At 39.5% G+C, this 26,934-nt stretch overlaps 1 long non-coding RNA gene across 1 annotated transcript; it reads left to right on the top strand.

The window, feature by feature from the left end:
- The first annotated feature begins 18,107 nt into the window (after positions 1-18,107).
- LOC120434051 lies at positions 18,108-25,911 on the top strand. The gene is made up of 3 exons (XR_005608912.1): positions 18,108-18,171; positions 23,944-24,043; positions 25,620-25,911. It is a non-coding gene; the product is annotated as an uncharacterized LOC120434051 (long non-coding RNA).
- Positions 25,912-26,934: the final 1,023 nt, after the last annotated feature.

Consider the following 26,934-nt stretch of genomic DNA (forward strand, 5'->3'; position numbering starts at 1 on the left):
CTCTACTTCATGACTGGTCATGGTGATATTTATCAAATGAAGTTAACTAACCTATTGACTTTCTCCCCACACATATTTCAGTCCTTTGTAAGTGCTGCTTCATACCAACTGGTTTAAATAAGAGAGGGTTACAAAGCTTTTCATCCCTGAGTCTGCATGAATGAAGATTTATTAAACCATACTGATATGAAATCGTGTCATTTCAGGACTATTTTAGTAATAAAGAAAATCAAATCACTTGGTACATGTTTGATCTTGTCTGTGTCTTCTTCTTCTTTTGTTGGCTCCTTTTTTCACACAGGCAGGATTGTGACATATTGAAATATAGAAAGTCCAAAATGTTTGCAGACCAGGATCTGAACAAGAAAAAACCATCGTAAGTAGACACACAGCACTGAGGAAGGATGCAACAAAGGGCAAGGGGACACTCAGGAACATAGTGATAAGGTCACAAATAACAAAGAGCAAGAGAACAACATGATACACACAAAACCCAAAAGAAATCTCAAACCCACAAAACTTTAAACTCTGGGTTCAAGACCTGGGGCCATGACACTCCCTCTTCTCTTCCCTCCCTGAGCCTGGCTCTGCTGGAGGTTTCATCCTGTTAAAAGGTAGTTTTTCCTCCCCACTGTTTCCCAGCGACTACTTACAGGGCTTTGACTGATTGTTGAGGTTTACCTAAAGCCACTTGAGGTGGCTTTTTGTTATTGCAAATGGCTGCTTATATAGGAGAACTGAATTGAACTGATAGAAGTAGAATGGAGTAGAGCTGAACAGCAACTGTCATATTATAGAGTGTGCTCTTTTATTTTTTAATAGATTAGCAAAACTCTCAAAATATGTTTTTTGCATTGTCTTTGTGTGTGTTTTGTCTACTACTGTGCGTACATGGGTGAGAAGAATGAAGTAAATCCTTCTGAAAATTATAGTGTTTCTTTTTAAGTTTTTCTTCCCTTTTAGCCGAGTGGTAATGAAAACATGAGGTTTTACAAAACAGGTATCAAATGTATTTATGTGACATTTATGTCCTCTAATTTAGGCAGGAGGCCAGTTGGGCAGACACACACACACACACACACACACACACACACACACACACACACACACACACACACACACACACACACACACACACACACACAATAAATATCCATTCCTTTATCAGAATGAATATGCAGCTGGTGTAAGCTTTAGACTCATGAATGCAAATATACACCGACAGTCTGTTTGACAGGGAAAAACACACAAACACACACACACAGGTTATACCGTGTCTGCCTGTGATAACAGCAGTCCAGCAGCTGAGCTGACTCAACCTTCCTTGCACCATCAAGGTCAGCGATACGCCCGCAACAGCAGGCACAGCTGTGTCTCAGCCAGTGACGTACCTCCTTTGTTTGTGTGAAAAGCACAGTTCCTTTTTGCATGAGATAATGTTGTTGTTATACTGGGATTATCTTCTGCCAGTAGCCAAATGGCAGTTTCTGAATAATGTAAACTGAGACACCAAAGCACTTTGCAGGCAAATTAATCTGGGAAATATGTTGGCCAGAACCATTTTGGCAACTAAAGATACAACATTTTCATGATTACAACTGCAGATTTTATTTTTATAGATATTGGCAGCAGGTGTTAATCAAATAATCAAATACTTTTTGTGGTTCATGCATTTTCTAAGTGCAATTTCCATGAAATCCCTCTAAACAAAAATAGAGACAAGTGAACAGACACATTTCTGTTTCAAACACTATAAGATCAGGTAAAGAAGAAGGTGAAACTGGGCCCTATCAATGTCCTGCCTTCATTAAAATCCCTCTTAGTGCTTGAGATGCACTTTAATGCATTGGTTATATAGAATCTTATTCTAACACACAGCAGTTGGTATGACTTCCCTAATATGACTTTCATATTTTCACCTTGAGCACTAATAGCGGCTTTTAGATCTAAGGAGAGGAGAGGAGGAAATGTGCGAGTGCTGTGATGCTGTTTACTTCAGTGGGAGGAATTCCCACACGCAAAAAGTGCGCAAGATGTGAGCATCCAACCATGGGATTAAAAAACACTTTAATCTGCTTAACCCCCTTCATACCATTATCCGTGCCAGATTTAACAGATGTTAAAGGTGTGTGTGTGTGTACGTTATGCTGCATACTATGCTGTCATCAATAAATGCCACAACACTCCTATGTTATGAAGGAAAAACTCTAAGATGAGCACTGATGTTAGCTACCAACTAGTCCATGTAGACAGTGTGGTCGTCAGGCTTCCATAACTGGGATTACTCTCATTCATATTATTTGATAAGTCTGGCATCAGCAGGTTTCATTCTTTGCAGCAGAGCAGTGAGCACAGAGCCAACGTGCACCGTCTTTCAGATCAGCCCGTCTTATGTGTGCCTCTGAGCCTCATTTCCTATTTGATTTAGCCCTGTTTTCAATGAATGCAACCAACCATCAAACTGAAATGACTTTTGACTGTCCTCATAATGGTGCACCGGTTAATTCGCCATTGTCTTTGGAGGGCTGGGACTTGCAGGGCGTTGCTAGCTTGGCTGTGTTGCAGCAAGATTTCTGTTCATTTTCAAAGCTGTCTGCACATTCAGAAATATGTCACACATATCTAAGTTTTGGGGTGTTTTTTTTTTTTTTTTTTAAATTCAGACATGTTATTAAAGTAGGCTCAAAAGTAGAAGGCTTGGGCAACGTTATCTTAACTTTACTTCACAAACAACAACAAATCCTAAGTCAGAAAACAGTAGGTCACAACCAGTGTTGGGTTATTACAGGAAAAAAGTAATGTGTTACACCTTATCCGCTAGTTTTCTAGTGCAGTAAGTTACTTAGGAATTTGTTACACTACTTGTTACATTACTTTCTTGTTACAGGGTAAAATGACCTGAAACGCACTGTCACATAAGTAGCAGTTAACAATATAAACGTATAGGCTACAGTCCCCCACACCAACACAATCCCTATCCTAATAAGGACACGTGTACAATCTTTTATTTTTCACACATTTTCACACAAAGCTGACACTACAAAGCAAAGTTGAAAAGCATCCCAAAGACTTTAAAACAATCACCTCAATGACTCTGCTGTAGAAAAATGTACAGACTTGCATGATTCTGGGTTCTCATCTAGCTTTGCCTTAGCATGTGATCTATGCAGATGCTTGAAAAGACCTGAAGTTGTATTAGCAGGTTTATGTTTTTTTACATCCTGGACACAGTTTCACCATCGCATTCTTACCCTTTTGTGCAATAAAAATAAGCGTGATGCCCATATCTCCATTCCACAAAGCTGTGGCCGTTCAACCATTTTCCTCCATCTGCACATTAACTTAAATCAGCTGACTGTGGTGCAGGAAGAAAAAAAACACATTTGTTTGATTTTTTTTTTCTTTTTCTCCCCCCCCAACTGAAGAAACTTTGCAACACAAGTAATAAAGTAACTTTAAAATGGAATACAATAATACAATACATTATGTGATTACAGATACCCATAGTTCTCCACCTTCATCAGTCTATAATCAGTCTTGTGACTCCTGGTGGGACTGTGAGTTTTTTGTTTTTCAAAGACGTAAACACAGAACAAGACACAGGAGATTATGTGTAATTTTAGGGTGTACCAACAGTAGCCGACTTGACATTTGCCAAATCTGTATGAATACCCAACCTTTTGTCCTTAAAAAGCATCAACATTTTCCACACAATCCTCTCCAATTACGGCTAATCTTTATTGCTTTTCCCGGCAGGAGGCCCCCCTGCATGTTGCGTATCGTCATGATAAACACAGACATTGTTCATTCTCCAGGAATGCGAATAAGAGGTGACGCACACTGTGAATCAGCACCCAAGCTGATACAAAAGTAGCCTGACTGTGGCTTTTCACAGCACACAGGTAGGCCTGCTATGTGTGTGTGTGTGTGTGTGTGCAATGAGACAGATGCTTTTGATACTACCTTGTAGCTATTTCAAGGCTAAACAATGTGGTGAAAGAAAACAGCCCCGGGACAAAGTTTCCTTTTGTTCCAGTGACTGTTTGTTGTCTTTTGTTATGGATTCTCTAATAAAAAAATATGATGATAATGAATACTGATATTTTCATATGAATAAGAATAAGCTGATACAACACAAACAGTACCTTACTGAAGTTGATGTAATCTTTTAAGTCTTAGTCTTATTAAAGCACTTTATAACATGGTATAGAGTTTTGTCACCAACTTATATTAATTGAAATTATTGCATTGAGTTGATTTGTTTGAGTGGGAATGTAAAATGTGAAGGAATGTTTTACAACAAATTCTATATTGCTGTTTGAAATGTCAGCTTGTCCTGTTTACCAATAAATTTGAGCTACAGTCACTTTTAATTTAACCATCCACCGCTGCAGATCACTCTGCTCCAGAAAAGAGGGAAGAGGTTTTTTTCACAGTTACAAAGCAGGAATTCATATATTCAGAATAATCAAGCACTTCTGTCGACATCTATATAAACAAATATTCCTTTTTGCCTATAATACTTTCTGAACTCATTACTCTGGCAACCTTGATGATGCAGCTTACAACAACAATAATAATAATACAACTGTATTTATATAGCACTCTTCAAATAAATGCACTGAACTGCCCTTCCGAGTCTGCAATTGAGTTCACCTGCCTTGGTCTACATGACAGACAATTCCCACAGGTAACATAAAAAGAAAACAGGGGAGTTCTGAGTACAGACCCCTGAGGTACCCCACAGATCATCTTCATAGAAGATGATATTGACTGTCCAACACTAAAAGACTGATCCTGTAAGTAAGAATAAAACCACCTTAAAAGTCAACCAGAAATGGCTCAGTTTTGCTTTAGTCCTATATTAAATATTTTACCTTTTATATTAAATCTCGTTCACTGGGGTTTTTGTGTTTTCTTGATGTCTGGGTGTTCCAAATACTGAAACATTTGTATAAAAATGGTTGCTTATAACCCAACCCTACATAAATCAGTAGTAGGAAATTAAGAGGTTTATTAGCCTGGTGTTGCTAGCAATTGCCTTGCTAGCTATAGTACATGCCAATACATTTTAAATCCATGGCTTCCCTCTTCAGGTAATGTAATACATACTAAAGGTTTGGAGTAAAGGCAAGAGTTTATGCGCACATAAATAAAGATTATACTATGCATGTCTCCTTACAATATATAACCTAATAATATTTTCAGTGGGTATCAGTACCTGCTGACTAAGCCATACTAACTTAGTCATACTTTATATGACTAAGTCATATAAAAACTGCTCAAGAAAAAAGTTGCTTTTGTATTTTTTGCAAGTTTACATTTTGTTGCAAGTTCAGAACTGGTTGAACCTCCTAGGCTGTCATCTGATAATGTGGAACAATAAAAGTCTTTCTTTCAAAGGCAAACAGAAGGTCGTGGAAACAGATTCAACTCTTTGTTTGCTGTTGCATCTGATATCAGGCCTGTAATGCTGATAAGGGTGATTGTTGTTCCTGGTAGAGTGTTTAATATTCAGACGACATGTCACTATCAGCATCCTGGTGCTGAACACTGGCATCAAGCAGATTCATTTCTTCTTCATTTCTTTCTTTTCAGCCTGTTTAAATTAAGCTGTTCCTCTGATGTACTATAGACACAAGTAACAGTGCAGATAAGCTTGTTGATTATCTTTTAAGAGTGCCACTGTCTATATGATTATATGATGTAAATTAAGTGTTGCACCATTAAATTTGCTCTAGATTTTGCCATCTGTTACAGATTAAATACACCTACACAGATTTATTTAGAAGAAAATTGAGGCTGTAACGGGTCAAATGATGATGAACTCCTTCTGAGGGCTAAGTCTTCATAGGTGGTAATCCTAAACTGAACCCTATCCTATTTTGATAAGGCGGCAATAAATAAAAAGAATAAATAAATAAAATTAACGTTTCTCCCACTGAAAACGCTATATCCAGATGAACAGAATCAACTGTTAGAGAAATAAAGTTAAGTAAAAGAACAGTTTTTGATGTGTGTCAGTTTGAATAATTATTTTCTTTGCTCCAACTTGCTAAAATGGGTTTCCAACTACACTCCGCTTGAGGTGGATGACTTATGTGTTGGCTGAATGCTGTTTGGTTTAACAAGTGGGCTTCATTCCCTTCACAAAGGGAGTGAAGGCAGACTTCAACAGAAATGGGATAAGCATGAAAACAAATGAAAGACCAAAAATACAGCATGAAAAGCAGAGACAGTGGATGAACTTTTCATTGTTTTCAACACTCAGTTTCTCTTGATGTCCTTAAGTGTTGTAATCGATTAGAACTTTGCTCTTGTTTGTGGTTGGCTGATTGACCAACAGCACATGTAAGAGAAGCCCACAGACTGGATGTATCACATGTTTTTGACATTTCTTCAATCTAATAAATTTCTGCAGGTAAACTGCCCACATCTTTGCACTACCCCGACTCAAGCATAAAACAAACCTTCAACATCAGAGAATTTTTAAAAAAAACCTTTGTCACAAGGTAATGGTTACTAGGTTGCTTCAAGCTGCTTCAAGTCTTTTGAGTAATTAATACATTCAGTAATTTATATAGTAATTTATTTAGATACTTTAAGCATCATACAGGAACAGGATCTATATGAGTGACTCCAAAGCCAGACAATTGTTTAAACAAATTACTTTTATGAACAAGATAAAACACCAATAATGTGCTCATTGCCTGTTATTCAGCATTTCTATTGGTCATGTAAATGTAGCACAGAGCTTACACTGTGCTAGACTTGGCTTAGAACAGTGTAGCAGGAAACCATTCTTGTGTGACACAAACCACAGAAAACAACGGGTTTCAGAGTGCAGTAGTGCCGTTATCGTGTTGTGCACGAAGGGCCCTTTAGGAAATGGTTTGTTTCTTTTAGTGTTTGTGTTTTTGTTACTGCTCGTTATTCTGCAATAGTCCAGTAGCCACCAAATTTGTCACCAACATGGTTCAAAGAGTCATCCTGTTAATGGTGTTCGATCATTCAGTTTATACTTTATATTTGGAATTTGGAATTGTACTTTTTAATACTGAAAGACAAAACTATAGTCAGCAACAATGAATTGCAACAACTCTGTGATTTTCTTGAGTAATGCATTAATCAGTAATCATTTGACCTGTTTTAGGTCAAAGCCATGCACCAAGCTCAGGACCAAATAGAAGGCTGGAAGATGAAACCTGTGATGTCTAAGTCATCACTGGTAGTCACCCTAACCCTAAGTGGTATAAGTAGATAGCATGCAGACTGCTTCCACAAACATTTGTGAAAAAATTGTTTGCTCTCAGGAACTCAGTGAATTCCAGTGCGGTACCACCTGTGCAAGTCCAGCTGTTAAATTTCCTCCCTATGCTAAATATTCCACAGCACACCACCACTGGACTCTAGAACAGTGGAGATGTGTTCTCTGCTTCTAAATCTGTAAATTTGATGGATGAGTCATTGTGCCAAGTTCAAAATTTAGTGGAGGGGGAATTATGGTGTGGCGCTGGCTCTGGCTCTGCACCTTAGTTTCAGTGAAAGAAGCTCTTAATGGTTCAGCATACCAAAACATTTTGGACATTCTCATGCTTCCAGTTTTGTAGGAACAGTTTGGAGATGGCCCCTTTGTGTTCCATCATGACTGTGCACCAGTGCACAAAGCAAGGTCCATAAAGACACGGATGAGCAAGTTTGGTGTGGAAGAACCTGACTGGCCTGCATAGAGTCCTGACCTCAACATGTTAGAACACCTTTGGGATGAATTAGATCATTGTGAGCCAGGCCTTCTTGTCCAACATCAGTGTCTTATCTTACAAAAGTGCTTCTGGCCACAACAAGTCACAAATGTACTTCAATTTCATTCCTACAAGATGGATTTAGTGTGTCCTTTCCTTTAATGCTGTAATGTACTTTGGGAGACTTCCAAAGTTCGTGGTAATTCAAAGTACTTCAGGGCCTGTTGCAAATACGAAAGAATCCAGCTCAAGCCGTTCACTGAATGTCCCCTTAATGAAAATCTCTATACGACAGAAAATTTCAGCAATCCAGGCAGTTCTTTCAGAGCCTCAGGCAAATATGCCAGACTGCTGTCTATGGCTTTTAAAATGTCTCTGCAAAACAGCAGCCAAATAGTGCCCTTTAATAATATCTAGTATTATGAACCATAATACTAGAGTTGTGTGTACAGTACATATGTCTTTTTCCAGAAAGGTGACCTTTTTAAATTCACCATTAAAGTCCCCACTGAAGATTCCCTTGTACAGGACAATTTAGAAGGTGAGAGCAGTTTTACTTTGATTCTCGTTTGTTTCCAGAAAGCCAAGAAAACTCAGATGAGGTTAGTGGTGGATGCAATGGAGAGGGCAAGAGGACCAAAAGGCTTAGGAGTCAGGGAAACATCTGTTCAAAGGATGCTTTGTCGTAGTTACTTATACTAAAATATCCACTAACACTGAGACAGGATTAATCAGCATTAAATGCTAATTACACTGTATTATGGTTGCAACTAGCTGATAATTCACCAGCTGTCCGCCAACTTCCAAATATGTTCATGTCTATTTTCAAAAAAGGAAAAAAAAATCAAGATGGCGATGGCCCACTTCCCAAACAGCAATCCATACACCAGCAGATGATCTGATGTCTGTGTCTTTACTCTTTACTCCATCTACACATCTCTAATCCATGTTCGTTTTTCTACCTTTCTTTTTATCCTTTAATCTTATATCCCCCTTTTTCTCTTCCTCAAAGTAATGCCTGTTATTTTTCATCCTCTCATTGTTGCTCGTTTTATTTCTTGTCTGCTCTAACTCTCCCCTAACCTTCTTTCAAAACTGCTCTTTCCAATTGTTCATCATTTTCTCCTCATTTCCTCTCCTTTTCCTCCTCTCTTCGTCTCACCTTTCCTTGCCACCATTCGTTTGAATCTTTATTCCATTCTTATTCTTCTCCTTTGAAGACTTATCATTTTTTCTATCAGCCATTGCTGTTTTTCTCTTCCTACCCTCTTTTCGTCCTCTCCTTTTTTCCAATTCTCTTCCTTCTTCTGGTCTCTCCTTTCAGTTACTTCCCTGTTGTCTCATTCCCTCCTGTTTCCTGTCAGTTCACCTTTCATTTTCATTCAACATTCCTTCTCCTCACCCCTCCCCAGGCAGTCCTCCTGTACGGCACTGTGTCGAAGGACAATGATCTCATTCACGCCCACCTTGGGAAAATGTTTGACGCTCCCGAGCGCTGACAGGTACTCGTGCAATACCACGGGGGACCCTCACTGATGGGGAAAAATTGAGATGGGGGTGGGAAAGTCAGTGTGTTGAGATGGATGATGTGTGGGAAGTGAAGAGTGCACAGAGAGTGAAACATGGGATAGAAAGATGGAGTGAAAAGGGACAGAGAGGCTTCTTTCAATGTCACCCTGTAATCCAACACACTTTATCGTTGCCTCTCCACTCCCACTTTATGTCTTTTCCTCTCTCTCTTTCACTTTCATACCCCCTCTTAATATTCCCTCTCACAGACAGGTGCATGCATTTTTCTCTCAGCAATACTGTCACATTTATGAATGTTCAGAGACTGCAGAGTGGGGTACGGGGGTGAAAAAGAGGCTGTCTGTGTGAAATTAAAGTGATTGTCACAGCGAGGGTTGCTGCCAGTGACGATTCAGCTGTAGCTCAAGAGCAGCTGACCCGGAACTGCTTGATTTTACCAGTTTTAATCCAGAGTGTGTCTCATTGCACCAAACTGAAGAAGTCTGTCTTTCTCACTCACCTCTTGTAACTTTCTATATATTTATATACTACTCTGCATTTAATCATTAGTTATTATTATGAAGAAATGCATCATTTCTATGTGAAAGTGTGAATTTTTATGTGTGACCATATTCAGTGTTTACTAAAAGTAGTTCAGTTATTATTGATCTCTGGCTCTCTTCCACAGTGTGCCTTTTGTCCTCTCTCCCTCCCCTCACCTCCAACCAGTCGTGGCAGATGGCCTCCCCTCCCTGAGTCTGGTTCTGTGGAGGTTTCTTCTTTTAAAAGACAGTTTTTCCTTCCCACTGTCACCAAGTGCTTGCTTATAAGGGTTTGACTGATTGTTGGGGTTTCTTTCTAATATTTTAGCGTGTTTACCTTAACAATATAAAGGACATCGAGGCAGCTGTTGTTGTGATCTGGTGCTATATAAATTAAACTGAACTGAAATGTGCTTGGGGCTGGGCCCAACTGTATCCACAGTTTTCTTAGTTATCTTTAGTTTTGTTATCTTCAAGTTTGAGTTTTCCCATTTATTTTTTTACATTTTTCTCCAGCTTTTTAATTTTGTCCAAACTGCATCCAGGCTGCAATGAACCATGGTTGTAACGACAAATCAAAAGAAACCTAGATTCTTAAACTGTTTAACAGTTTCACCACTCAGTCGATCATCACATACTGGAAGCACCAAGCTATGAGAAACTTGAATTTTTGTAACTTTACCAAAAAATGATCTTCTAAATTCAAGCAAAACAAGAAGAAAGAGTGAGGAGTGAGGCTCCTGCAGTCAGCACTGAGAGAAGTCGAGCACCACTTATTAACGCCGACAGATGTAAGAGTCATCCTATAGTAAAACACTGAACCTGAACCAGTCTGTGCGAGTCATTCATACATCTCCAAATTCTTGCAGCAAAAATCTCATTTCATGCTGCTTTAAACTCAATTCTTCACCAAGACATAGATGAACTTCAGCTCACATTTACATCCTTGAATTATTCTGAAACTCTCTAGCTGCAAGCTGATTTCTTTTCCCACCACATGCTGTAACCTTTTTGAAACAGTAATGACTCTAAATGGTTATGGCATTTTACTCTAAAAAATCTAAAACATTTGGGAGCCCTAGACACACTGACATGCACTCTGTAGCACAGTCAGTACGCATATACCCCATGTATAATTCATCATCCTCTCTGAAGCCCTTTCTGCACGTCTATCAACATTTCTTACTCCATGCAAGGTCTTTAAACTCATTCTGTTTAGGTTGCTGCATCAAACATTTCTGTTTTCAAGCGCACGCTGCTGCAAATACACGAAAGTGACGTCTCATTGTCTGTAACTGAAGTGCTCTGTTTATTTCAGCGTTCCTGTAGAACGGTGGGGGGGGAAATGAAGACGCGGAAACAGGACAAGCGACAGTTACATCACAACTTCACATGTTGTGAAACTGTAAATGCACCATGTGTGCGCTCTGGGCATGGCTGCTACACACTTGCGATGCAGGCAGTGTTCGGTAAATGAGCTCTCAGACGATGTGCACGCTCCGACTGTGAGTGTGTGATCAAAATTAAACCAGCGTATTCTGAAACAGGGGCAAGCCATATATTATTGATGATCCCGTCCCTCTGAAGATGCCCTAAATAGACTTGTGTGTTTGCATAACAAATGTGTAGCCTGTGAGACGCTGATGAGACTTCACTGCCATCAGCAGCTTTTATGAATGAGAGCAACATGTAACACCTAGCTGCAGCTCAATGAAAGTAAGGAGCCCCTTTTCTCCATTTAATTTGTTCATTTCTGCTCTGTTAGCCAGTTAGCTCATGATTGCCTACCTCCTTTTTGCCTGTGTTAAAAACTAACATATGCTCTTTATGTTGCGCTCTTTTCCCTTCCTGCTTGCTGCTCTAATGCTTCTTCAAAGACTCTTTTTGAGTCTTTGAACAAATGTCTGTGTACAAAGAAAAAAAAACAGGCTTTGCTTTCCTTTCAGCGAGAACTTACAACCCAGTGACTGACAGGCGGCTAAAATTTGAGCTTCGATTTTACGGCATATCTCCCCAAAACCCAGCTGCCTGCAGTGCAAGGATAAACACAGAGGAGTGGGATCACTGCGATGACTGCTGTTGTGTTACAAAAGCTTTGGTGGCAAAGCTCGAAACCTTTATTTATGCTGTGAAATTCGACATAACAGGCTTACACTTTTCCAGCAGTGCCCTGGGTGTGTATCAAACTGCTCCCCACACTAATGCGATAGTTGGATATTCACTTTCTGGCAGAGAACAACAGACCACAGTCAGGTTATCAGTATGATAATTTGGCTCACATCATGAGTGAGGAAAGATAGTCGCTATGCAAGTATATCACAGTAGTATTCATACCAACACTGGTATGAATACTATCAGTATCTGGAACCTGTGTGCTGGTCTCACTTGTGCTGTTGTTGGTCCGTCAGCCAGCTGGAAAGAAGAGCCGACATTTTTGATCTTTAATGTTGGTTCACAGTGAACTTCATCATCGGCGATCTGTGATGGGATGTGAGGACTACACTGAACCACATTTTGTTTGCTGTTCAAACGCAAGTGCATATGTAGATAGACACATTTGTGGGGGCATAAATGACATTTGAGCCTTGCAGCATGTGGGTCATCTGCTCTGCCTGGTCAGCTTAACCAGCACTCAGATTGCATGTTTTAATTGCTCCTTTCAAGTCTTGAATTGAATTCACAGAATTGTTAATTTGTTAAATTATGGTCCCTGTTACTGATCAGAAATCCTTTTAGGTGATTGAAAAATCTACTCTGAGCTTGCAGTACCCCTCAGTAAGATCTGTACATTAAAACAAGATGGTGAGGCTTCAGTATGGAACCTTACTAACAAATTAGTGGCTATGTTCATCTTTTATATCTATGAGCAAGACAGAGACAAAGAGTTGCAATGCTCAGCTTAACAGTAAAGTTGTAATGTGCAAGCTTGTGTTGCAGCTCCCTCCACAACTGTCTTTGGTCTTGCAGACAAATGTAATTTAACTGATTTTTTTTCTCTTATCTTGATCATACGCAGTTCTATCCTCCTCATAAAGCACCTGGGGGGAATTAGTGCAAACATGTGACAGAAAAATGTCAGAGTATTGGGCTGCTAAGCTCTAGTTTCCTAGCTCTAGACATGCAATGGTTGTCCGATACAAAACAAGCCTGACTGTGCCTGAAACATTTAAACCGCCCGTGTACTTTCTGCACTACATGCTGTTCCTGGATGTCTGGGTGGAAGGGAATGGCTTTTTGGGGGGGAGGATGTGTGATTAGTGAATCTAGGCTTAGCTGTTATTACTTTAATGTTCTAAAACCTCCAGAACCTTCCAATTATCTGGACATCAGCAGTGTAAGCTGCCCCCCCCCCATAAAACATTTTCTTTGTTGTCTCAGATAACACCATGCATCCTCAGGCCCTTTTTCACAGCTGCCTCGCAGTGTGGCATGGCCAACTATCGCTGTCCTTTACCCAGACAATCCACTCACTTGTACTTTTCCACAGCCGTCGGTTTCTATGGCAACTAAAGGGGAGGAAGATGATGCTGGGGCTTGACAGAGCACTGTCAAGCAGACAGCACAGGAGCTGCTGGGATCGTTGAGAGGTAGGAGAATACCCACAGGGAGGACAGAAAGGAGGAAGAAAACAGGGAACTGGTTAGAGAAAGGGAGCCCAGGAGAAAAAGAGCTGCATGATTCAAGCTTGTTCTAAGCTCTTTGCCGACCTTATGCAATATCAGTCAAATCTGACTGATATTGACAGATATAAAACTGACAGTTTTATATCATATAAATAGATTTAGTGCTCAGTGGAAGTGCAAACCTAGCAAAAAATCACAGTCTGCAGGCCAGTTAATATCAAAGTGCTGTGGCTTTTGCACTTTCACTCGGCTAATTATCAAAGCAAGGCAGAGAGACTGAAAAGTATGCAGCCCATCAGGTATCAAGGGTACAATATTTGATAATTGCATGCACAAAGTAGCAATTTGTTCCCTCAAATTAATAATTTGCAGTTTCCAATTAAATTAGCAGGTCCTTCAAATGACTCGTTTCCTCAAATGAATGGCACGAGGTTTTGATAGTAGTTGGTAGTAGCAGTTGGTGCTGGTTTGACAGGAAGGAGCACCCAGAGTGTTAGCAGGAATCAAGCAGATGTTCGTTAATGTAAACTAAAACACTTCAGACATGTAAGAACCTTGGAGTGGAGGGATAAACAGAACACTCTGAAGGTCAGCGGTAAGTGATAACTCATTCCCCAAACCTGTTTGATCAAGTGCAGCTGCTCAAAATAAACTTTCAACCAAGTTCAGCTAGAACTGGAACTTGCTTATCCAGCTGCTTATCATCACACTAAACTTCACCCTAGAAATGTGAATTTCTGCATTATGCGGCGGTTATGGTGGTTATAAATCTAAAGTGCTCTATGAAAACAAATACATTTAAATGCTTATCTAAAGATGATGTTTTAGATCTGCATAGTTACAATGTTCAGGCCCTTTGCTCTGCTGAGCAGGACAATGGACAGGACAACAGGACAATGAACCCACACACAAAACACTCAGGGTGATGGAATGGCCCAGTCCAAGTCCAGACCGCAGTCTGATTGAAATGCTGTGGTTTGACCTCAGAGAGCTATGCATAAATGGAGCTCATTGAACTGAAGCATAGGCCACTATTCTTCCACAGTAATGTAAGAGGCTGATAAGAGTCACATAGAAAATTCTTACTTTGTGTTACTGCAATAAAGGAGGTTCTCCAAGCTGCAGAATCATGGGGTGTACTTAGTTGTTTACAGGACTTGTTCTGCAAATATCAGTGTGTGAGAGGACACACCTGCAACACCTGCAACCTGCAACACCCACAAACTCCAAGTATCTCAAGATGAATATGATGAGAACAAGGTATTAGTGGTCAGTGTTGCACCACCAGCTAGACTTTACATGTCTTACATTGGTCCTTTGCTCAGATTGTGTTTTATTGCTCTCCCCCAACTACAACACTGATGCAATTTGTTTCCTCTCCTAGTGGTCAATTCTTTGAGCTGCATCAGTGTCTCTAGTCTTCTTTTAATTACTTTTATTTCTTTTTCCCCCCGTCCTCAGTTTCCTCAGCTTCATATCTGCCCACTTGATAACAAGCTAGTTAAAATCAAACTGGGGGGCTCAGAGAGAGAGAGCTCTGAAATGAACATCAGATTGGTGCAGTCTGTAAATTTCTGAAGTCGTTTTTGATTCTTTGTGCTGTTACATATGCACAGAACAAACTTGCATCTGTTATGATCATAGATGTCTTACTGAGTTTCTTTATTGTAGTAAACACACCAGGGTGTTTGTGTAACACAGTCTCTACAAACTGTTGAAATGAAAATTAAGCATATGAGTCACTGGAAAGCGTGACTTGCCTGAGCACCGCTAACTCTGGCCGAGCTTATATTACACTAGAAGTGTGTCAGTGGCTTTTCAAGCTTCTCTGCACCACAGAGAGAGCAGCTGTCAGAGGATTTTTATTTGTTTGCTTCTACCTGCTCTCTAATTCAACAAATGCAGATCTGAAGTTTTTTTCTTTTTTTCTGTAGTCAAAAAGCTTGTCTCCTTTAAATTTGTTACCATTAAGAGAGCTGAACATATCCTCCTCTGTAGATGTAAGGTGTAATATCAGTTATGCCATTCCTGAGATTACGATCATGTGACAGAAGTCCACAAAAATAAAACTGCAGGATAGCTTGCATGTCATGGAAGCAGTCACATTATGTAAAACCTGTGTAAGAAAACACAAGCAGAATATTATAGAATAACATACAGATTTCTGTCATGGTTCATATTTGGAGAAGTACCAGCAAGCTAAATATAGCTCCATAATAATTGTGGCAAGGCCTACTGAAGAAGAGAATAATGGAGCTTTTAGCTCTTTTAAAGCTGCAACTCTAAAGAAATGCTACTAATATGGGTAGTACAGTCAGTAAGTTTAAAGGTTATACTAGCAGAACTAAGGAACCGCTAAGAGATGCTCATTAGGGGTGGGCCGACTGAGCCAAACAATGATGATATCAGACCGATATTAGCACGATAGGGTCAATACTTTACTTCCAATAAGTTCAGTAGTTTTCTCCCATTCATCAGAAAGTAGACATGTCTGTGCAAACACCACTCCTCCCATGTATTCATAATTTGCTTCATTGTGTTTAGTTGTGCGGTCACACAACTCAGTGGCACTGAGCCGCCAGTAGGCTCCAGTGAGTGAGAAAGCACAGCATTATGCTTTAGGGTTGTGAAAGAAAAAAACTGGAAACCATGATACATGCTGGAAGGAAATTCTCCACTGTGGAAACACCATCGACTTGTAAGACACAAAAGACCATGAAAAAGAGGGGTTTGCCCAGAACAAGCAGCAAAGAAATGAAGAGAGGAAGAAGGAAATCCCTCACACAGACCCCAGTAATGACACAGAAATATACCTCAAATAGAAACAACTATATTTAAAAATATCTGAATGTAATTTCCTTTTTATGTTGTCGACAAGTGCAATCAACAGACGTTAACTCAAAGTGCTGTAAAGACAGGTACATTTACATTCCAGGTCTTTGAATACATGAAAAGCTGAAAGATGTGTTATGTCTATGAAAAGTAAAAATCACAGTGGTTCGGTAAATGGTAAATGGACTGCTTCTTATATGGTGCTTTTCTACTCTGTCTGAGCACTCAAAGCACTTTACACAACTTGCCCCATTCACCTATTCACACAATGTCTGTGAAGGTTCTCAGTCATCCAGGTCATCGTAGTCAAAGGAATTTGCAAAGAAAAGCGTCTGGACTTCTGAACTCAAAACTGGATTATAGATGGCAGACAGTTGGTGTCGTAAACCACCGCCTCTGTTCAAAGATGGTCGCTCACAGTGGACATAGATGGCCTCTTTCACTCCTCTTTCAAACCATCTGTCCTCTCTGTCCAAAATGTGAACATTGGCATCCTCGAAAGAGTGACCTTTATCCTTAAGATGCACATGGACTGCTGAGTCTTGTCCTGTGGAGGTGGCTCTTCTATGTTGTGCCATGCGCTTGTGAAGTGGCTGTTTGGTCTCTCCAATGTAGAGGTCTGGGCATTCCTCGCTGCACTGTACAGCATACACCACATTGTTAAGCTTCTCGGATGAGAGGTGAAACGTCTTCAAGCAACTCAAAGAAGTCCAGACGCTTTTCTTTGCAAATTCCTTTGACTATTCACACAATAACTTTTTTCTATGCTCTTTCTATCTGACATCCACATGCATTCATACTCCAATGGATACATCAGGGAGCAATTAGGGGTTAGTATCTTGCCCAAACATAATATGGTGTGCAGAGTGGAACAGACGGGGTGAGCTGCTCTACCACCTTTGCTACAGCCACCCCTCAATGAAATTTAGTGGCCATTAAATTGTGTTTAGATTTGGCAAAGTGATGATGATTCATCTCATAAATCATGACAAATTAAAAGTAATAGTATCAGTATTAGTACAAGTAATACTGGCCTGTATTTACTTGGTACTCGGTACTTGGTATTTGCAGTATTGCACACCACTAGTGCTCATTACACAAACAAATTGCTTTTCTCAGTAGGTTGTGCTTAATGTAGTTAAGCTGATTACTTTTTAAAAGTATTTTGTTATAGTGTAATGTGGTAAGTTACTGTTAAAAGTTATATACCTAACACTGGTTACAGTAGCAACCTGCTAAAAGAAGAAGCTGCTTCTATATTTTTTAGCAGCTAGCACATGATTGGCTTAGGTGTGAGATCTCCAGGTCACGTACACGGGTATTTAGGTCACCACAAATGTGGCTTTTGAAAAACTTCCAGTGATAAAGAAAAGATTCTGTCTTGCAGGGTCAACAGTGTGCACCTTTATCTCTGTGGTAAGAGTCATATCACTGTCTGTCTTTTTATGTGTGTGTGTGGTTTATGGAGATACTTTTCAAAACAAAAGCAGAAAATTTCCCATTTTTAAAAAAGTCAACATTCAATACAAACAATGCCAAAAAAAAAAATGCTCTGAAGAGTAAAGTAAGCATGTCACATAAGATCATTTAATAATCAGATATCGGAAAAGATCCACTGCTGTGTGACTGCATGTGTCACACGGCACACACAAACACATTTATATACGTCCAACTTGTAACCCCCCTACCAGGCTGCTAGACCCGCGTCTGCCTCTGAAGAGCTTTAACATGAACAGGAAGTGAAGGCAACATGTGACAGCCACTGGCCAGCAGGCAGCTGTCAGGGAGCAGCGGCGAACACTCCAGAATTAGATCAGACAGAGCCGACATGCTCATACTTACATAGGGGGAAGCACAAACACAGAAGAGAGGAAGCAGAAGGCCAGTTAGAGCCATTTCCTCTACTGCTGAGTGGGCTAATTGGTAAGTAAAGTCGTTAATCTGCTCCAGGGCTCTGGTTGCACCCTCTATAAACAGTGTGTGTGTGTGTGTTTGTGTGAGTGTGTGCTCACACATTTTGAATTTGCACTATAGCTGTCTCTATCCATCAGCACCAACCAGGCGTTTGTGTTGGCTCGTAGTGCAGGAGCTTGCAGTGTTTGACAGGTAGACAGGAGGAGAGCGGAGGAAAAAGGCAGATCTGAGGAACACGTCTGCAGCTCGAACAGTCTGCGAAAATATAACCTGGGGCACTAGAACATAGGCTTTAACACTTTGCTAGGAATCACGAATCCACCTCGATACATCATAGATAAGAGTTAACATCCCCGAGGCCGGAAGACAGCAGATATCTGTTTTAAATACCCTCTTCAGGGATTCTGTCGAAAGACTCATCATTTAGTTACTGTTATCTGTGCAGCGGTCAGCTCAGGCCTCAATATTTCACCACAGCCCTCCATGAAGCAGAGGGGGCTGAGTGGAGCTGGGCCTGGTAATTTAATAAAAATGAGCTTGTCCATGCTTTGGTCTTCGCTATTCTCAAACACGATCAAAAACAAGTTTAGAGGTTATGACGGGCTGATTTTTATGTGGTGCTTTTCTACTCTGCTTGGGCACACAAAGCGTTTTATACAGCATCCCTCATTTATCCGTGATCACACACGTTTTTCTACATCTGAGTGCTTTCTATCTACTTCATGTGCTGACTGGAGAAACCAGGAAACGAACCACCAACTTTCCAGTTAGTTGATGACCTGTCTACCTCTTCAGCCATGGCTACCCAGTGGACAGCAGAGATAAGCAGAAATACTGTACTAGTACTGTACTGTTACTTTTTCAAGTAACGAGTAAAGTAAGGGATTACTATTGCAAAAAAGTAATTAGATTACTGTTACTTTCCCTTTAGCACTCTGCGTTACTGTGTTACTAAACCGTGATTTTATTTGTGAGAGTGTCTCATGACAATGACAAACGAGTGTGCGACGTCCGTGGCAACAGACGTGTGTAGATCAACAATAATATTAGTGGTGTGCGGATCGATACTGAAATATCGATTCTTCCGATACCAGTAATTTATGTTCTAGAATCGATTCTCATATTAAAATATCGATATTTTAGTACTCTGGGGTAAATTTGTAGTTTTTCCATTAAAAGTAACGCAGTGGAAAGAAACTATATCACTAAGGAACGACTTCCTCTTACGCTTTTCATAGTCATATGCGAAATACGGCTGTATAAATGTGTCGCAGCCCCTGGCGTGTGCACTAACAACAATGGCAGAGCATAAACGGCATCATGTGTGGACGTATTTTACCTCCACAAACAGCCAGGACGTGGTTTGTGATACATGTGGTAAGACAGTGAGGTATTGTTGCAACACCACTAACCTTGTCAAACGCCTCAGAGTAAATCATATGAGCTTATGTTGAGGCGAACTGAGGAGGAGGAGAGGGACAGGTGCTGCTAGGGCCAGACAGATGTCTCTAGCGGAGTCCTTTAGTGCTGCAGGCAGGCAACGTGTTCAAATAGCGCACAACTTCAGGTTTTTTATTTCTATATGATTATCCTGCATTATTAAGCAATAAGAACAAGTAGTCTGATGTCCTGTAATCATTATGAAGCTAAATTATTATGTTATTATTACAATTATATAATACAATTATATATTGTATTATTAAATACAATGAAATATTAAGTTCAGTATCGTCGATACCACCCTGAATTTTACTTGGTATCGGATCGGAAAGGAAATCAATGGTATCGCACATCACTAAATAATATGAAGTGCAGGAGAGAGTACGACCATGCAGCGTTTAAAGCTTGGAAGTACTCACATTACTTTGACTTTGATTCTGTAAAAAGTGACAAAAACATTAGTGTCCGCTTCAAGTTATTTCTTCAAGTCAAAGACTGTTGCATATAATTTAATTTTTGCTTAATGCAATATGCATAAAGTCAAAAGATTCAAACTAATAAAACAAGTTTTAAAAAGAGACTTTTTTATTTGATTCAATTTTATATGATGGATTAAGCAGAAAAAATAGAATTGGGCTGAAAGGTCTGTCTCTTTATTACGTATTCAGGTTGTGTGTCATGTTTTTAAAATGTAACTAAGTAATAAAGTAACTACTTACTTTTGAAAATAAGTAATCAGTAAAGTAACTGTATTACTTTCTTGGAGAAGTAATCAGTACTTACTATTTTCAAGTAACTTGGCCAACACTGGTGGACGGTGCATGAAATCACGAAAAAAAACACAGAATGCTATAATTTTCAGATCTCATAAAGCCACATTTGATTCACAGTAGAGTGAAATAAACCCGCATAAAGTAATACAAATAACAGCTCTTCTTGAATTCTGATGGCAGCAAAATTCATCTAAAAAGAAACAGCTGCTGTAGTTGTTTCATGCTGTAGCTAATTTGGTGAATTGGCATTAGGACAGTAAATGATTGGATATAAAAAAGAGCATCTTAAGGTCAAGGTCAAGGTCAAATTTATTTATATAGCACATTTCAAACAGCCGATGCTGCACAAAGTGCTTAACAATATAAAAATGGCATTAAAAAGCAACAATGTAATACAATAATAATAATAAAAAACAATAAGCAGCTCTGATGGTATGGTGTATCAGTGTTTATAGAACTGGCAGCTTGCACATGTGGAACGTCACCAGCAAAATGCTGAAAAACACATATGGGTTTCAGAGAAACACATGCTCCAGCCCAGACAGCTCCTTTTCAGGGAAGGCCTTCCATATTTCAACAAGACAACCCTAAACCCCTAGAAGAAGGGTCCAGTCAATACATATTTTGCATCAAATCACAACAACACAGCTGACTTAAGGTGCTTCATATTGTAAAGACCTTACACTGGAGAAAACCCCAACAATCAAAGGACCTTCCTTGAGCAAGCATTTGTTGTTGTTGTCCAGTCTGTGTGCCAAATATCCGAGGGCAAGATACTAACACCAAGTTGCTCTCCGATGTATCCATTGGAGTATGAATGTGTGTGAATGTTAGATAGAAATCACTAAAGCATAGGAAGAAGAGCTTATGTCAATGAGGCATATTGTATAAAGCATTTTGACTGCTCCAGGAGTGCTATATAATTCAATTCAATTCAATTCAATTTTATTTATATAGCGCCAAATCACAACAAAAGTCGCCTCAAGGCGCTTTATATTGTACAGTAGATAGCACAATAATAAATACAGAGAAAAACCCAACAATCATAGCGAGCGAGCGAACACCAAGTGACAGAGCCACCTATATAAGAATCAGTCCATTTACCATTTGCACTTTGCAACAGTGGGACTATAAAAAGCATCAAAAACAAAAGCTTTGAGTGTATTTACATTTGTCAAGAGTCTGTTTGTAGCTGGCATGGAATTGTTTGTGCTTGACAGTCCAGTTTGTCAAAATGTTGCTTATCTCTGGAAATTTGTGAAACAATCCCAAATTCAAAAATCCCACATCTGAGCGTATACCAGATATCTCTTGTACCCTGAAAAAATTCAAAAAATATTAATGAGCTAGCTGTTGAATTGGATGTGTATCAGAAAAACACAGTGTAGTTTATTTTTAGTCATTCAGTAAAATAAACTACACTACAATACACTGACCTGCAGCTAAAAATACTTCAAGGAAAAAAAAAACTGTGATAAAACATTCTTCATATTTGAGTAACAGTCTCCAGCAGTTGTAGTTAATGACTAGTAATGAAACTTTTGTAAATGACGTTTGTAAATGACTTCTGTTGTCATGGGCAGAAATGATGGTAATGACCTCGTAGAAATGGCTTTGTAACCCTTTCCAGGCCGAGAGAAGTTACTTTGTTTCTCAGTTGTTTCTTTCTTTGTGCTGTGATGTTTTGCTTTTATGAGCTCTTCTAACCTACCTACTTTGTCAGGCGTGTTTTCCGTTTATCTGGGTGTGGCTACTGAAACTGAACTCAGGGATCCAAACAAATGTCATTCAGGGTTAATTTATGAGTAAAAAAAACACTGCCTTTTGTATTTACTCAGGCTATTTTTGTCTAATAGTAACTTTTATTTAATGATCTAAAATAAAACGTTCTAAAATAAAATCTCCACATTTGGACTTTTTTCTCTTACTGTGACCCTAATGCTCCTTTTTACATGTAAGAGTCACAAATATGCCCAAAAAAACAAACAAACCCCAAATCAAAAAACAAACAAGAAAAAGAAATTGAGAAGTGGGCAAATACTTTTTCACAGCACCGTGAAGCTGAACTTTTCGATATCGCTCTCAGCTGGAGACAGATGATTTGTCCTGTCATCAGTGCAGTGTGAGGAGTCCTGCTGTTTATATGCAAAGAAGACACCTGAGAACATAATGAGAAGCTGGACGGAAGCTAAAGGCGGAAGCTTGTACTTATTCCTCCCACTACCAGTCAGCCCGTCTCCAACTCCATAAAAGAAAGCAGCAGCATGTGTTTACAGTTACTGTCAGCTGCAGTCATAAAACATGTGGACACCGGGTGTTTACACCGCAAGACACATCACAGGAGGCCGAGGAGTGTGTGCAACATTGTGGAAACCTTTGTGTCCTGTGTATTTGTGAGCATTGCAGCCTTTTGTTTAACATGAACTAAACTTTGACCGAGGCCTTGTGCTTTGCTTGTGAGTTCTGTTTTAAAGCAGAGAGTTGTAGAACAATTTTTGCATCACTCTTGTACAAATATATTTGTGTTTGCATGTGTGTGTGGCTGTGTGTGTGACAGAGTCGTTTTGTTATCAGTGCTGACTCGTCCTGAGAGCTGTTTTAATGAGATAAACTCCCCCAAAATCAATGACAAAAACACAGCTGGATGTCAGATGTATGGAAACGCTGAGTATGCTGCACAGTGGGGATGGTGGCTCCTTGTGACTCATCAGAGCAGCTCCTTTGATCACTCAGGAAATATGGAGGCCTACAGTTCCTTTATCACCCTCATTAATCTCTCTCTCTCTCTCTCACACACACACACACACACAGCCAATAAATCCACAAACAGAATTACAGAGAAGATGATGACTTATGAGGATGTGGTGATTCTGATTCTCCAGTGGTAAATTCCTCGGAAGTGAGTGACAGTAACAATTTGTGACTGAAGGCTGTGGACAGCGAGAGCATAGCTGTCCTATTCTGATTATATTCTGGTCTCAGTGAAGAGAAAGCTCCTATGGGAGCCACATTTGCTTGTTTGGGCATCAAGGACAGATGGTGCTGGAAGGAGATATTTGACAAAACTGTGATGTGATGTGATGGACAGCCCTACAGGCCAAAGCACTGGATCTTTATTTTTGTGGAGCTAATTCATGACAGGAAATATTTAGAGTACAGGAATTTAAATTAAAAGCAGAGGGAAATGAAGATCTAGTTTGTGTACTGGAGGCCCTTCTTGTATATTGGCTGGTTGAGTGTGGCTGAGCTTGTCTGTGTTAGTTGTACGCTGTAACACTCCTGTGGCTCCACCTGCCTCTCCTGCTGTCTTTCAGCAGCTGTGGTTCAGCAGGTACAGCAGTAGACAGCATAGATGGCAGTTTAAGTCCCTGGTTCCTCCAGTCCACATTACCTTGAGCAAGACATTCAGCCCCCCAAGCAGCTCTACAGGCAAGGCATCCATGTTAGCACATGTGTATAAATAAGAGGAAAATTGCTTAGCATTCCATCCAGTGAGGCTGAAACACTTCTAAGATTGGCCAAAATAATAAAAGCACATGCCTTCAATTGTGTATTGTGGTTTCTGTAGGTGTTCTTGACTTGTGTAAGCTGTGGCCTTTATTGGAAATGGCTTGTTCTGGCAAATCCTGTGACTGTCCAAGTTGGAATTTGGAGGGTTTGGAGGACAGGTTAGTATCTTGGGTTTTTTGCCATGTTTCTTGAGTCAGTTTTTGCAGTATAGACACATTCGCTCGTAACAATTTTCCATTTGGGAAAGTAAAGTGATTTTTGTCAAGTGCCCATGAAATGTTTAGATATGGTGAACATGCACACTACAAGAACTCCAACAGTGAATGCTCCAGAAAACCTTCTCCGTGGTCTAATTCGCTTCTAACATAGGCCACCATCCATCCTTTTTCTTCCACTTATCCAATTTAGGGTCACTATAGTATATATACATACTAGATCCTGATCTCCTGCTATAGTATGTAAATATATATTGATCTCTCTGAGGTAACTTCAGCAATTTCTCATCGTCTAAACCCACCCTAACTGGACTGCTCAAGGATGTTTTACCATTGATCCAATATTATTGATATGCTGCATATAGCAAACTTTACATTTAACTCAAGGCCTTACCTAACTGCAACAAACCTCTTAAATATTTGAAAATCGTTAAAAATGAATATGGGGTTAATTAATTTCAGCCAGGATTTAAAGTACATGAAAAAGTGCACAAAAAGCACAAGTGAACGTCTCCAAATGCCTTACTTAATTTAAGTTTCTCTGTTCTCTCTTCTATCAGATCTCACAACTGCATTTGAAACCAACATTTTGCTAAAGATGCAATAAATCAGTGAGATTAGAGGCTAAAGTCATATTTATGTGATAGATTTCAGTTTGTTGAATAATGTGTCTTCCTCAGACACAAAGGTTACCTGCGGAGTTCCACATGGACATGTTTTAGGACCGATACTTTTTATCTTTTACAGTCCTCCACTGCTATGCAGATGATAACCAAGTTTATTTATCTATGATGCTAGATGATGTAAATAACAGGGATGGCTTAAAAACATAAAGGCTTTGATGACCCATGATTTTCTACTTCTGAAGATATGGAACTTGGCCCTAAAAGCTCCAAAACACACTTTAAAAAAGGGATTATCTTAGTCTGTCTTTGCTTGCATGCACTGTATTGTCAGATTTAGGAATTCTAAAGCAATGATAAAAAAGTAGTTCATACTAAATAGGGTTGTAATTAGTGAATATCCAAATTTGTTAGAAAAGTCTCCAGAAAGCCCGTTGTTGATCTAAAAATGCTGTGAAAGGACTTAGAGAGAGAAATTATAGTTCTTATATATTAGCTACTCTTCACTGGCTTCCTCTGATACAGAATTAACAATGATTTTCCTCACATACAGAGCCCTTAATGACAAAGCTCTGTCACACCTTAAAGACCTCATACTATCAGTGATCAGGTCCCTCTCTTGTAAGCCAGATTCAAGTTTATGAGGTAGGAACTGTCTCTACATTTGAAGATTAGACTTCAAACCTTTCTTGTTAATAAAAACTTTTGCTAGTGGTACAGATAATGAAGGACAATCAGGTGTCTTTGAAGCATCCCTTAGTTATGCTGTTGTCAGGGTGCCAAGCAACTTTCCATGATGCACTGAGCACCTCTTCTCGTTCGGTCTTTATATGCCAATAATTGTCTTCTCTCTCACATTTGATGATTTTTTTTGTCTTTTCCCTCTTTTTTTGCAGGTATTTGTGATTCCACGGCTGATGGTTCCAGAATCTTTGATCTGTGCTTGATCACACCAGTCTTTCTTGTTGCATTGCTGTTTCACATCTTTCTTTTTTGTAGATTTTTTTAATAATAGCACACTATGTAACTTTATGTTGTTGCTGTGTTTCAAGCAGTGTGGGAGCAATCTACGGTTAGTTTTTACAGGCAAACAATGGAAAAAAATATAATTAAAGAAATTATAGAGACTATGTTGCGGTTTCAAAACACTAGCTTGGCAAACATACACCAAAAGCGTTAACATGTGAAACCTGGAACACTTTCTTGAGTTTCCTTTAAAAAGCATGGATCACTGTGTCCTGAAATAAAAAGGGACCTTAAAAAAAGATTCATCTGGTTTCAGTGTCCAGTTATGTCACAGCCCATCAATGCCTGCCTTTAAAGTCTGTTTACGCCATGTGTGCTTTTCTCTCATTCACTGCCAGCCCTTCAATTTTGCTGTCATTATTTGAGGCAGCGTGTTGATGTGAGGGTTTGAGCCCTTCGCTCTCAGTAGAAAGGAGGAAACAAGAGGCATCATTGTGCGACTTACCACTGTGCTTTGATCCAAAGATGATGGCGTTCAGTTCAACAGCTGCTGTTCTCGGTTTTCAGATTTTAGAGGGTTAAGCTCTCTCTCTCTCCTTTAGTTAATGTCTAGCTAATGACCAGCCTAGTATCAAATTACTTTTAGATTTCTGCCATCTCTGTCTACTGTGGCAGCTGTTGCATGTGTTTAACATTTAGTAGGTGGAATTTATGCACACTGGTTACCATATTTGGAGACTAGGTAACTGCTTAGTCAGCTGTTGTTACTAAGTGGAATTCCAGTCTAATTATGGTCAAAATCTCTGATGCATCAAGAGGTGTTTGTAGCCTTAATTTTGCAAGGCTAGCTGGTATTCTGACATCAGCTTATTGTGAGTTAATTGCCCTGAAAACTATTTTCTTCAGAAATTGGTTCAAATCTTTTCTTGATGTCTTTAATACAGATAAACCATGACGCAAATGTAAATGAACTAAAAAAGAAACAAAAGACAGAAATTACAGCTGTCATAGATGATGAGCTCCAAGAGGCAGTCTGAAAATGAGTCTGAGAGAAAGATTTGGAAAAAATTATTCAAAGTGAGAGAGGAATCAGTTCAACTGGCCGTTGGCTCCGTTTATGCAATAACACACTTCATTACCACAAACCACATCTTATTATTATCATATTTAGCTGCAGACAGACAAACAGAGATGGCCCAGTAGTCATTCCAGTTACACTTCTTTTAAATCCACAAATCAATATCA

Source organism: Oreochromis aureus, linkage group 17, assembly GCF_013358895.1.
Source record: "Oreochromis aureus strain Israel breed Guangdong linkage group 17, ZZ_aureus, whole genome shotgun sequence".
Lineage (NCBI taxonomy): Eukaryota > Metazoa > Chordata > Actinopteri > Cichliformes > Cichlidae > Oreochromis > Oreochromis aureus.